The 12,260-nt window shown below is 42.3% G+C and overlaps 1 protein-coding gene and 2 pseudogenes across 2 annotated transcripts in view; all 3 read right to left on the bottom strand.

Annotated features, from left to right (window-relative positions):
- LOC126538765 (uncharacterized) overlaps window positions 1–12,260 on the bottom strand; it is a 76,558-nt gene that overhangs the window by 39,089 nt on the left and 25,209 nt on the right. The gene's annotated exons all lie outside the window — the stretch shown is intronic.
- LOC140212836 (uncharacterized) lies at window positions 9,119–10,232 on the bottom strand (annotated as a pseudogene).
- On the bottom strand, window positions 10,235–11,042 carry LOC126538771 (CGG triplet repeat-binding protein 1-like; annotated as a pseudogene).

Raw genomic sequence — 12,260 nt, 5'->3', positions numbered from 1 at the left:
TCTTACTTTCTCCGTGTTGATTAGTTTGACAGTTCCGCGAATTCTATCCGATCTCTTGAGTTGGATACTTTCATTCTTTTTCGTTTCTTTATTAGGTCCTGTGTTACTTGGGAGAGCTTACCTACTGGTTGCCTTGGGGCCTTACCTCCCACTTCGATTGCTGCCTCTGAAGCCAGCCTTGTTATGGTTTCATTTATTGCCTGCATGTCATCATCTCTCTGTTCTAAGGGTGCAAATTTGTTTGCAAGTACCAGCCTGAATTCGTCTGCTTTTACCTTTGCTGCATCTAGGTTGGCCTGTTTCTTCTTGAGCAATTTTACTCTTTCTTTCTTCAAATTGAGGTGAATGACTTAATGCAGTTTAAATAGCAAGGAGTAATATCTATATTATTTAAAGAGAAAACTGAAGGAAAGTGTTATTAAAATGCACAGGGAAAAAAATTGTACAACCCATTCCAAATTGAGTCGAACATTTTCAAATACGAATGAAAAGGAGATGCACGCATAAGTAAATATTTTTGAATATGAGCTATTTCTATCAACTGATAGCAAGCTCATCGGTATGAGGCCCGAACTTTGTCACAACTAAGATTCTCTCTCAGCAGCTGGGAAGTCAACCTCAACTGTCCTGACATACTCTCAGCCTGTACACAACATCTGTGTTGGGTTTCACTGCTTTGAAGGGTTTATTTTGGTTTGGATGAGGGACACCTGCATCTCGGCGTCAGCCAACACTTTGTTTTTTGAGCTCAAGCTCGTTCAAGGAGGCGGCGGCGCGCTTCCTTTTCCGTTAATTCCTGAGTGTGTCGGTCCTTTCTCTTCTCATCCTCCTTCTGCCACGCGTTCACCCCATGGATCATTTAAAGTATCACGTCCGATTTTTCGAACTCCCTTGGGTCCGCAAAAACATACCAAAAATCGGGCAGTCCAAAAAAAAATGAATGCATGTCCTTAACTACCTTTAAGGCCTAAAATTGCCACAGGTAGGTCCGAAAAAGCTCTTAAGGCCTGCCAGTGCACTTATTAGGCATATCGGTGCTCGTACTGTGACAGGAGACGGGGATGCACGGGTGTATAATTAAGGAATACATACTGTGCTCCGTGACAGTTGCCCCTTCCCACGCTTGTTATGCTTCACCGCGTAACACTTCTGTACTGAGGCAAATCAAATCAAATCTTTATTTCCACCATGTACAGTCAACCGCAATAGTTTACGGGCCGCAGGATTTGACAAGAATCTGAATTCTAGCGAAGCGTGGTCACGCAGCCTCGAATTAAATGATCCAGCATGTAGTAGCCTTCGCCACCTACGCAGTGATTCATTAAATATCAAGTGTCATGCCTTAACAGTGCAGGAATTCGCATTTGAAGGGGTAACCGCATCCCGTAAACTTTTGCCGTTGACTGTACATTACAGATGGAGGACAACGGGAAAAAAAGCTGCCAGTAGGCGGCTTGACGAGTCCGCAGCCCCACATAATGAGCGGCGTTTGGGCATCAGCAATGAAAAACAGTCAATAAACAAATGTAAACACTTGATCAGTGCAGAACAAAAGTAAAACACAATGATTCGAAAACATTGAAACAAATAAATGAATAAATAAATGCCAGTATAAGTAAATCAGTTTTCTTCTTCTGCAAACATGGATCTAAGTTTAGCAGTGGAACAAATAAATAAGTCAAAATTAGTAGATTGATAATAGTTTAACAGTGATGGCAAAGAATAACATAGACGTTCCATGCCAGAGATCAAGCGAGGTGCAACAACGTTCCAATATTCTCCATGTCTGGTAGCATAATAGTGCTCTTTTTTTTTTCTAATTGTGCCAGTTTACCTATGTTAGATATGTTATATGTCACTTCATACTTAAATCTAGTAATTAAACGATAGAGGTATAATTTATGAGCCGTGATAATATGCGCCCTATGGAAAGAACCTGCAGTTGTTGCATTAAAATCAGCATTGTACACGTGGCGTAGGTATCGTTTCTGCATAACGTAAATTTTTTGTAGGTTCGAAAATGTAGTTGTACCCCAGACAAGTTGGCAGTAGTTAACATGTGAATAGAAAGGAGTATTATAAATAAGTATCTTAAGTATTGCAGAAAGAATGTATCTGAGACGACCAATTATTCCAGTTATTCGAGCAAGGTTTGTTACTAGTGAGTTCACATGGGATTCCCAGGACATGTGCACAGTAAATGTCACACCGAGGCATTTAAAATGCTCAACACTATCTACAGGATGAGAGTTTAAAATAATATCAGCATGAGGAGGGACTGGCTTATTTTTGGCCCGAAAGATCACTGCCTTTGTTTTATTTTTGTTAATCTTCACAGAGATAGGAGGACCAATGTAGCTGAACTATAGTATCATTACAATTAGAAATAAGGTGATCGACGTTACCACCAGAAAAAATATGGTAGTGTCATCTGTATATATAATAAATTTTGCATTGTGATTATTATTAACAATATCATTTATATATAGGTTAAATAGCAAGGGCCCCAATATGCTGCCTCGTGGGACACCACAATGCAGTGGAAGAACTTGTGATCGTGAGTTATTGATTTGGACAACTTGTCACCGATGGGATAAATATGACTGCAGTAAATGTAACCCACGCCCACCTATACCATAAATATACAACTTATCCAGCAAAACTTCATGATTCACCAAGTCAAAAGCCTTGGAGAAGTCGACAAATAAGCCAATCACTATTTTCTTGCTTTCAAATTGTGTTAAAATATATTCCCTTTGGTGAAGCAAGGCTAGTTCTGTTGACATGTTCTTCTGGAACCCAAATTGGTGAGGTGTTAATACATTGGAGCTTTCAACGAAGTTCAAGACCCTGCAGTGAATTATTTTCTCGAGAGCCTTTGAAAAATTGGCAAGACAGATACTAGTCGGTAATTACCCAAGTCATTTCGATTCCCCTATTTAAAGAGCACTACTACTTTGGAAATTTGTATTTTTATTGGAAATCTTGATGTAGTCAGACAGGTATTAAATATATTCGCAAGAACTGGGGCAATTACATCTACGACATATTTCACAGGTTTTATTTGAATTTCGTCGATATCTCTACTGCTGCTGTTGTTTAAGTTTGTGATTATTGAAATCACTTCGTGTACTGTGACTGGCTGCAGAAATAAAGATTTATCATTCCTCATGTTCAGATATTGACATGCATCTGGGGAACTACCCGATGTACTCACGTTTGTAAAGAAAGCATTGAAAGCATCAGCCAGATCCGCCCCATGCAAATCATTGCCCTTAATGGTAAGTTTGGATATGCAGCTACGACCACTACCGCGACGTATTAGTGTATTTAATTTGTCCCAAAGTAGTTCACTCGGCACCTTCGTGACATCCATGAAAGAGGAGAAGTACTCTTTACATGCAATGCACAATTTCTTGGTTACCTTGTTCCGTTATTGTTTGAAAATGGTCAAGTCATCAGGATTACGAGTGTTGAGAAATTGTCTGTAGAGCCTATCTTTTGTTCTCATTTGTTGATAGAGGTCGTGTGTCCCCATGGTTTCCTATTTTTTTTATTTGTTTGGCGTTGTGGTGAAGCTAACTTTCGGAGACTGGCATTACACAAAGCGTTGTGCTCTGCGAGCTTCGAAGCTAATAGCGATGATTACAAAAGCGGAGTCGGTGCCATTCCTGACAGCGGCGATTTCTTTCAATGAAAAATATGGCACTGCACGGCAAGAAGCTTAATAGAGAATGTAGAAGCAGCTAGGCTTAACGTTGCCGCGGTGGTGGCTATGGCTGCCAGCGGATCTGCGTGCGAGAGTGCCCGTTCGAGGCGTCGAGATAATCAAAATGGCAGCGGTGGTGGCTTTGATTAATGCCATTTGAGACCTGCAGTCAGGGCAATATGCACTGACTATATGGAGTACGCAGTGGTGCCGCAAAGCCGTGCGAATTATCAGGCATGTCCGAAAGATCGGGCGTCTGGAAAATCGGTCATTAACTACTCTGGCAATACCTCGTGCCGATGACATGGCGTCAATGACGATTCGTTGCGATTCCTCTTTTACTGGAGCCAGGATTAACACGACTTTCGTTTCCTTTCAATAAAGTTACAGCTAATTTTCCGTGATAGAAGCACAAATTCCACGAGTTTTCCCTGAGTATTTCCAGATTATTCAAATTCCCTGAGAAATCCTGGTTTTCCCGGTTGGTAGACACCCTGTTAATAGCTGCCAGAATTGTGGCAGCCTGACCTTCCACTTTAGCCATTGCATTTGTTGGAACACTTTCAACAACGGTCACAGGGACCATGGAAAGAGGTGGCACAGAATCAGTTTCGAATCGTTTCCTCCTTAATGTTTGCCCAGATGCTGCAGCAATGTCAGATTTTGCTCATCTCTGCGCTCAACTTGATAATTTCTACCTTCACAGTGAACAACAGATTCTGCCACTTCGCCTAGACATCATGCAACAACGAAGAAAACAAGCGCGAAAACACCACAATATCTGTGGAAAGAAGCATAGCAGTGCAGGCCAGGATAACCTTTTGCAAGGAAGTGCCCACCCGTGGCTTGATTGTATGGAATTAAAGTGAGCTACTTTGACCCTATCTCACTGTGGTGGTAAGCTGCGCAAGCGTAGATGGTCTAAACCATGGTTTCTTTGGGTGGTGTTGGCAGCTCGCCCGGCCACCAAGCATGAAAGCCAACTTCTGGGGCATTCTTATGCTTCTTGAAATTCAGTATATCAGTAGTGGCCATTTTTGTTCTATGTAACCATATTTGTTGCGATAATTTCTAGTTGTAACAGCGTTTTAAGAAATTGTTCGATATAAGGAATAATTCGATATAAACATGATTGACATTTAGACAGATTTGACTTTACACATCACAGAGAGGTCAGATTCTTCATCCTTGCAAATATTGTGCCCCTTTGTAAAGAACACGTAGAAACACATTGGTCCCACTGGACTCCTAAACCATCGCTGAGCACAGAACCAAGAAGTATAAATGAATGCATTGGGGTGAGGAAAAGTGTTAAAATATGTACGTACCACAACACTGTTATTTTTATTTTCCGAGAACAGGGTTATGTGCATTTACTAAAGATGCTGGTTTTGTATGTGTATAACCTGTGAGAGCACATGTTCCTGGGATGTTCATTTCTGCAGCAATTAATGATAGAAGAAAACCCTTTAAGAAAGACCCCGAACTGTAGTTGTAAACCTTAACAGGGCTGTTACAAACTTGTTTTCTGTATCTGGGTTATACAGTACATAGCATAGATCTATGCTTCTTAGCTGGAACAGAAAGGAATGTCCAAAACTTAGTGTGTAAGTAAAATCTTACTGCATCATGGCTAATCATTTGCCTAGTTTAAGCTGTTTCTTGTATCTGTCATCGCCACTACTTTCTCCTTTCCCCTGCAGCCAAGAGGGCGACTGCTGTCTCTTTGGTTGAGTGCATGTCCCAGGTGGCAACTGAGGGGGCCCTCAAGCTGCTCTCCTCTGCCGTTCATCACTGACTGTGTGCGCCTCCATTCTACAGTGTGCTTTGGCATACACATTGCCGACATCCTCGTTGTCTTCATATACCTTTTTTTAAACGTCTTGATTCTTGCCGTTTTTCTTCCCGGGGGATACTCTGTATCCACATTGCACACTAGTGCCGTGACTTTGATGTTGCTTCATATCTGCAACGATATTCCTTCCTTGCCTGTCTTGACTCTGTTTGTTCTTCTAGTCAGTATCCCAGGTTTCTCAAGTTGTCGTTTTCTGGCTTGGTCAGCTTGAGTCTCTCGAGTTGGCTAATTCTATAGGCTTCCACCAGCTATTCCGATGTGTTGTGGACTGTGTTGTACTGGCATGTGCCATTTTGGAGCAGCTAGAAATGCCTTTTATAGCAGTAAACTGACAATCGGAGGAGGTTGCGAAAGCAATTTGCAAACTATAATAATCAGTTTTTACATTGGACAAGCTACGAGAAAGCAGTAGGTGGTCACTCATTCATAAACTCAATCAAAACACTAAAAATAACCCACCCCTTCATCGCAATGCTTACGATAGACTGTGACGAAGTGCTGGTGCCTAAGATGAGCCTAAAAACCACTTCAGTGGCTTAGAAAAGCATGGAAGCACGTAAGCGTGGTACGACAAGACGTCGGAGAAGTTTTGAGAACATTCAGCGCAATCTTGCCCCTATGAATGAATTAAGATGGATCACTCTGTGAAAAACAACTATGCTAATAATGCAGCCAGCCTGATATAGGCAAACGTCCTTCTCTACCTCTCTAAATACATTTGGCTATTTTTATTGTTTCTTTTTTTATTTTTGCATTCCCACAAGGATTTCTTCTTCACATTATACAAGTCCTTTAAAGTTGAAGTATCGGTAATTTTGATAAAACAAATGCTGTCTATACAAATATTTGCTTGCATAGGTAGTTTATCTGCTCTGGCAAACAACCTTCGAACAAACAGAATCGCAAGCAAAATTGTTGTCTTTTTTTATTTGATGACTTACGGTATCGATATGTTTGATATTAAAAATTTGAGTGATCCTACTGAAGAAAACTAATTTTGTTTTATTCTTCAAAAAACAGTTATGTTCCAAGATAAATATCAAATCTGACATCCAGTAGGTTAACTTCACATTCATAGGAGGGGGTCTAAACAAAACTCACGCTGATCCCCACAAACATCCCTACAACTGACATAGCTTATTATGGGGAAATGTCAGCTGATAGAGAGCAGTAGCGCAATTACCATAAGCTCTGCCAGAGTTCTAGGAAGGCGTGCTACATGACGACCTACATCACATGGACGGTTTGTCTGTGTCGGGACTTTCACCTTTCAATGTTAAATTAGCAGACTGAATCACCGACCATAATTATAAATTTCTCACAATATCAGAATAATTGCACAAGAGTCTGAAACTGGCAATTTTAATGGCGAAAATAATTTAACTGTTTTTACAGCACCAGTGGGATGAAAAATTTACTTAATTTTGCCCAGTGCTGTGCTTGAGTGATATACTGCATACTTGAAATACCATGATGATGAACACCAAGGAGGTGGTTAGGTTTTGCTTGTCTACCAGCTCGATCACACACAGTCACAAAATGTAGATACAGCAGAGGCTCATTCATACGGTTTAAAAGAAGCTGCAAGAAAAAGCATACTAACTGGGAAAACGTATAATCCTAAGTAACTAAAAAAATTTGAGACAACTTTTGTTGACATCTATGTAATGCAAAGCGTCATGCTGATCATTGCAGCACGAGACGCTGATGCATTTTGTTGTTTTCCTAATGCGTGGCGTTTTCACAGGGCGACTGGAAGCCGAAACGAAATCTAGCTGGTGAGCAACGCCTGATGCCACCAAAGTGAAATGTGGTGTTCACATCACACCGCCTGCAGCAGGAAATGATGCCACGTTTGGATTATCGCCTACTAAAGGTGTGCAGTTTGCTACCAATGGCACTACGCACCATGCACTGTAAAACAGATAGGTGAGGATGTTTATCGCAATACGTTTGGTGGTGATAGCTAAGAGTGTAGGGTGCAACAACCCAAGCGGAGATTTGAGGGGTACCAGAAAAATAAACTGTGTGCGTCACCATTATTACGCGAGACCAGACAGCTATATACTGTTCTCGATCTTGCGCGCCTCGCACCTTCTCTTGTTCACATGGAATCTTGCGGCCGGAAAATGTATGGACCCTTTTCAGAGTGATCCCATGGGCGCTGCCATGTTTGATCACATGGTGGAACGTCCATTTCTTGCCTCAGCTGTCTCCGTTGCCTCCGCATTTACTAAGGGTGTGTATGGCACCAGTGCAGCTTAGCAAACCTCTGTTTCTGAAGATATCACAGACGGTGACTGGATGGACGACACAAAGCTTAGGCGACAGCTTCAGACAACATGCAAAAGCACTTTGGAAGCTGATTAAGCCATGTCCAAATGGGGCGAGCAACATTTATTGTGAGTGTTTCAACAGCGAGGCTCAATATGTATTTCAAGCTAACCAAACTTTCTGCTCATGAACTGAATCAAGATTAGCATATTTTGATTTTCGTTATTTATTTGGCAAATATTTTTGAAGCATCGCCTTGTAAACGTCCTTGGTGGGGTTACTAACTGATTATTTCTGCCTAATTGCTCGCAGGGGTGCTAAGTCCTGATAGATTTGTTGTTGCTGCGTGCAGGACTTGAAACATAGCCATTTCACAGATTGTAATACCTTGTAGCAAAGATCACTAGTAACTCGCTTGATCTTGTGGACCGTCATAAAACATTCAGCTTCGACCATTCATGTGCTATCGGTGTAGTCCGTCATTTATTGTGCATATATGGTGCGCATATATTCAAATGTGTGCCCATTCACTTACTGACACGGCAATACAGCAGACGTTAAGGTTCTCTGCCAGTTGGGGTAGAATTGTGTAGATACAATGCACAAAACGTACTATGACAGGAAGTGGCACTACTCCCTTTGTCATTGTTTAACAAGCGGAACTCATTCTCACTGAAGCTCTGCGGCTGAAGCCCTTTGTTTGAAGGTTAGAGATACAACACTCGCAGATTAGAAAATTTCTGTGTTCTCAAGGAAATACATATATTTCAAAGTGCTAGTAACACATAGACAGTTGCAGCAACAGTCCGCAAACTTAACTGCACAGATTCATTCCAATCCTTAATATTCCCGTCATTATTCTTGCAGCCGACTACTGCACATGTCTTCAATACAACATTATTGGAGCATAGTGCTTTAGCGAAAACTCAGTTGCATTTCCGCCAATTGATCGTAAAGAAGCAAGGTGGAAGTGGTAATGGTTTCGTATTCATGAACTGTCACTGAGGCGAGTTACTGCCAAAGATGCCATGTCGATTCTCTTAGACAAACCGCTCCGTGACTAGGGTCGATACGATCACAGTCTGCAGCAGGGAACGGCGGTGCGTTTTGGTTACTACCTATCTGAAGTAGAGCCCCTAACTTTGTGCGGTGGAAAATTTGAAGTTCTGCAAATCAACATAGAGGAATCTGCAAAATTCCGTGGCAACATTGAACAGACATATGGTACATGTAACAGTTTATTTATTAAGAACTTTCAGACTCCAAACATACTTGCATGTTTAAAACTGAAGGAAGCTGTTGTGGCTGTGCATCAGACGATGCTTTGTACTCTCTTCACAAAGAGAATGGCGCTTGTGGGACACAATGTCACCATAGCGACTGAATGATCTTTCTGCGTCAACAGAGTTGATTGCCATTGACAGGTATTTAAGGGCAATGGAAGAAAGCGTTGGAGTAAGTTGTTCCATCCCTGCACAGAAAGCCAGAACATCCAAAATCTACACCCGGATTTTCTTCTTTAGAAAGAAACAGCGCCAAGTCCCTGTCACTAGACTTGAGTTCTTTGACAGACTTGAGGTACACTTGCCATTCAGCAACTAGCACTGGTGACTCTTTCCCAAGTCCAGGCACACCTGCAAACTCTGAGAGACTCTCAACTTGCAGAGGATGAAAGCACCGCACACTCTTGAACTTTCAAGTGTCAGATTTCTCCAAATATACTAGCACTTTGCTAGCTGCTTTACTCATGGCAGCCTTTATTTTGTTTGCAATCCGATGGACCTCATCATGTGCAATGTTTTATTTCTTCAGTTGTGTTTCAAAATCTTTCTGTGCCGCTGCTTCCAAATATCCCCAGAGTACAAATAAAGCATTGTACGCTTTATGACAGGCTACACGCTGACCCTCAGCTGCTTTCAGCAGGCTGGCAACTTTTTTACCAAATACTGCAATGCATCGCATGCTGTACTTAAGCTCAGTTGAGGACTCTTTCAAAAGTTCCAGAAGAGAATCAACGCATGCAGTTTCTCCATACCTTTAATCAACTTGCCTTAGCAAAGAAGGATAGTACTCAAAGTATGCACAATGCTGCTCAACAACTTCAATTCACGAATTCCACCTACTGTTGACAGGTGCTGGAGGTGTTTTCGCACACTGAATCCCGTACTTTACAAGATTAGATTTATAGAAAGCTCTCTTTTTATTCAACTGCCAGAACGCCTTTTTCAAATAGGCGACAAATTTATCCACTAAGGGAAAGGATACCTGCAATGCACTGCCTGCGATGTTTACTGTATGGGCTACACATGTAATGTGAACAGCACCTTTGCACAGTGGTTTTATGCACTCATTAAAGGGAAGCTGAAAGGTTTTCCAGAAAAAATGAGTGAACATCTGTACATCACCATATCACCATATACGCAGCGTTATCGCTTACAAAGCCTGTTACGTCCTCGAATTCAACTCCGTACTTCGTCGGTGCTCTCATTACAATGCAGCCTATTACAGATGAGTTCACTTCATCCACGAATTTAACTTCCACAAGTGCAGGTTGTAGTGAAGCACTCGCGCATCTGGCTGACTCGACGAACACGTTCACAACCGATTTTGATCTGTCATCGCTGGTTTCATCGGTAATTACCGACACTGTGGTACCTTGAACCATAGCTTTCAAAGCTGTTTCGTGCTTCTCAAACAATTCTGGAAGTCGACGGCAGAGCGCATCAGATCCAGGCACTGAACCGCCATTCCGAACGTGTGTCTGCAGAAACGTTCTCAGTTTTGGATTGTCCGCCTTCTCTAGGGGAATATTTGCAGATATTAACACATCCAGGAATATGACCACAATGTCTTGCCTCATCTCGCCAGTGGGAATTGCAGATTCAACGTTTGCAGTCGGCTTTGCTTTCTCGGCATTCCTGAACTCCCAGCACTGTCTTCACCGTCTGATGATTCCTTGCCACTTTTTCGCTTGGAAGAGTCTCTTGCTTCTGCATTCTTACGATGACGGTTGCTCTCGATGTGCTCGTCAATAGTTGCTTCCGCTGATGGTCAACTGCTCTCGCACAAACTCGGCAAAAAAGGACTCCTGCATCTTCGTAAAAGCTGCCGTTCTTGTATTCTCGAGCACGTTCTTTGGCTGTCTTGCTCAAATGAGGTCCTGTGGGAGTCATCTTGATTACCAATTCGAAACACAAAGCAAACAGTAAAATGACACACTTTCTGTTGAAGCAAACGTTGGATGGATTGATGACTACGGCTACAGCTGAGCCCTTTAATTCGGGTGGCGGCTGCGCAACCTAGCCAATTTTTTTATAAGGTGAGAATATTTTAATATGAAATTAAATTTCTTCATCAGTAAAAGGTGCCGAGACAATAGAAACCCTCTTACTATTAATTACTAAGAAAATACCAGTTTTCCGTCACCTTGGCAGCTTTCACTGATCTGTCATCTTTAAGATGCGTAGCGCCATTTTGTCAAAACTGCGAGAAACAGCGTTTCGCTGCTGCGTCAGCAACTTTTTTTTTTAATCGCATTTCCGCGAAAGAACATCAATTTTGTGATTTTTCGCGGAATCGCAGAATCCCGGAAAGCTAGGGCCTCTAATCATAACTGTGTGGTGCGTTCCCGATTGCACTACACACTGTAAAGCAGATAGGCGATGGATGATGGTTATCACAATAGGATTTGCTGTGATAGCTGTGAATGCCGCATGCAGTGACCTCTGAGAAGATTTGCAGGTGATGTACAGCTGCGGAAGCTGACGAGCTTCCTCAGTGCGCTGAGAAAATTCTTCAGCGTCGGTAGTTAGGTGCTCGTCATCTTGATCGGCAGCATAGCGTCCAGCAGTGTCTGAACTTCGTGGCCATAATGTCCTGGCGCAGCAAAAAAGCCAAGTTGGTGCAGCAGCAAGCACTTTTGGCAGACGGCGCAGCGCACTTGTGCTTATAATATACCATGCATATTTTAACTTATATAGTCGATGCGATGTCGAAATGGGTTTGTGAGAGGCCTACCTTATAAGCATGGTCAGGAAAGGACACAGTGCTCCTCCACACTGCAACACACAAAGTGCGCTACAGACGGGTTCATTGTTATGGTGCAGAAAAAGCACCGCAGACAGATTGTCAACAAACGAGTGTTTGTTAACCCAGCATGCAATACAGCGCAAGAGCCACAACGGCTTGTGGCCTCACTGCAAGACCAATCAGTACATGCACCTGCACTTAACATGGCATCATGCAGTGTACTGATGTCATGCCATGCACATTAGGGAGTTTTCGAATAGAGGACATAAAGGTTTCGCGGCTGCAAGAAAAATAAAACACCATCAGTGCCACTCCACATGCACGAGATGCAATCAGGGTTTTGCATTTGTGTCGGCAGCTATTTCAATGAAATAGCACAGCCACCCAAGCTCG

Source organism: Dermacentor andersoni, chromosome 8 (assembly GCF_023375885.2).
Source record: "Dermacentor andersoni chromosome 8, qqDerAnde1_hic_scaffold, whole genome shotgun sequence".
Taxonomy (NCBI): Eukaryota; Metazoa; Arthropoda; class Arachnida; order Ixodida; family Ixodidae; genus Dermacentor; species Dermacentor andersoni.
Note: the sequence above shows the minus strand (reverse complement) of the source record. Positions and strands in the feature narration are given on the sequence as shown.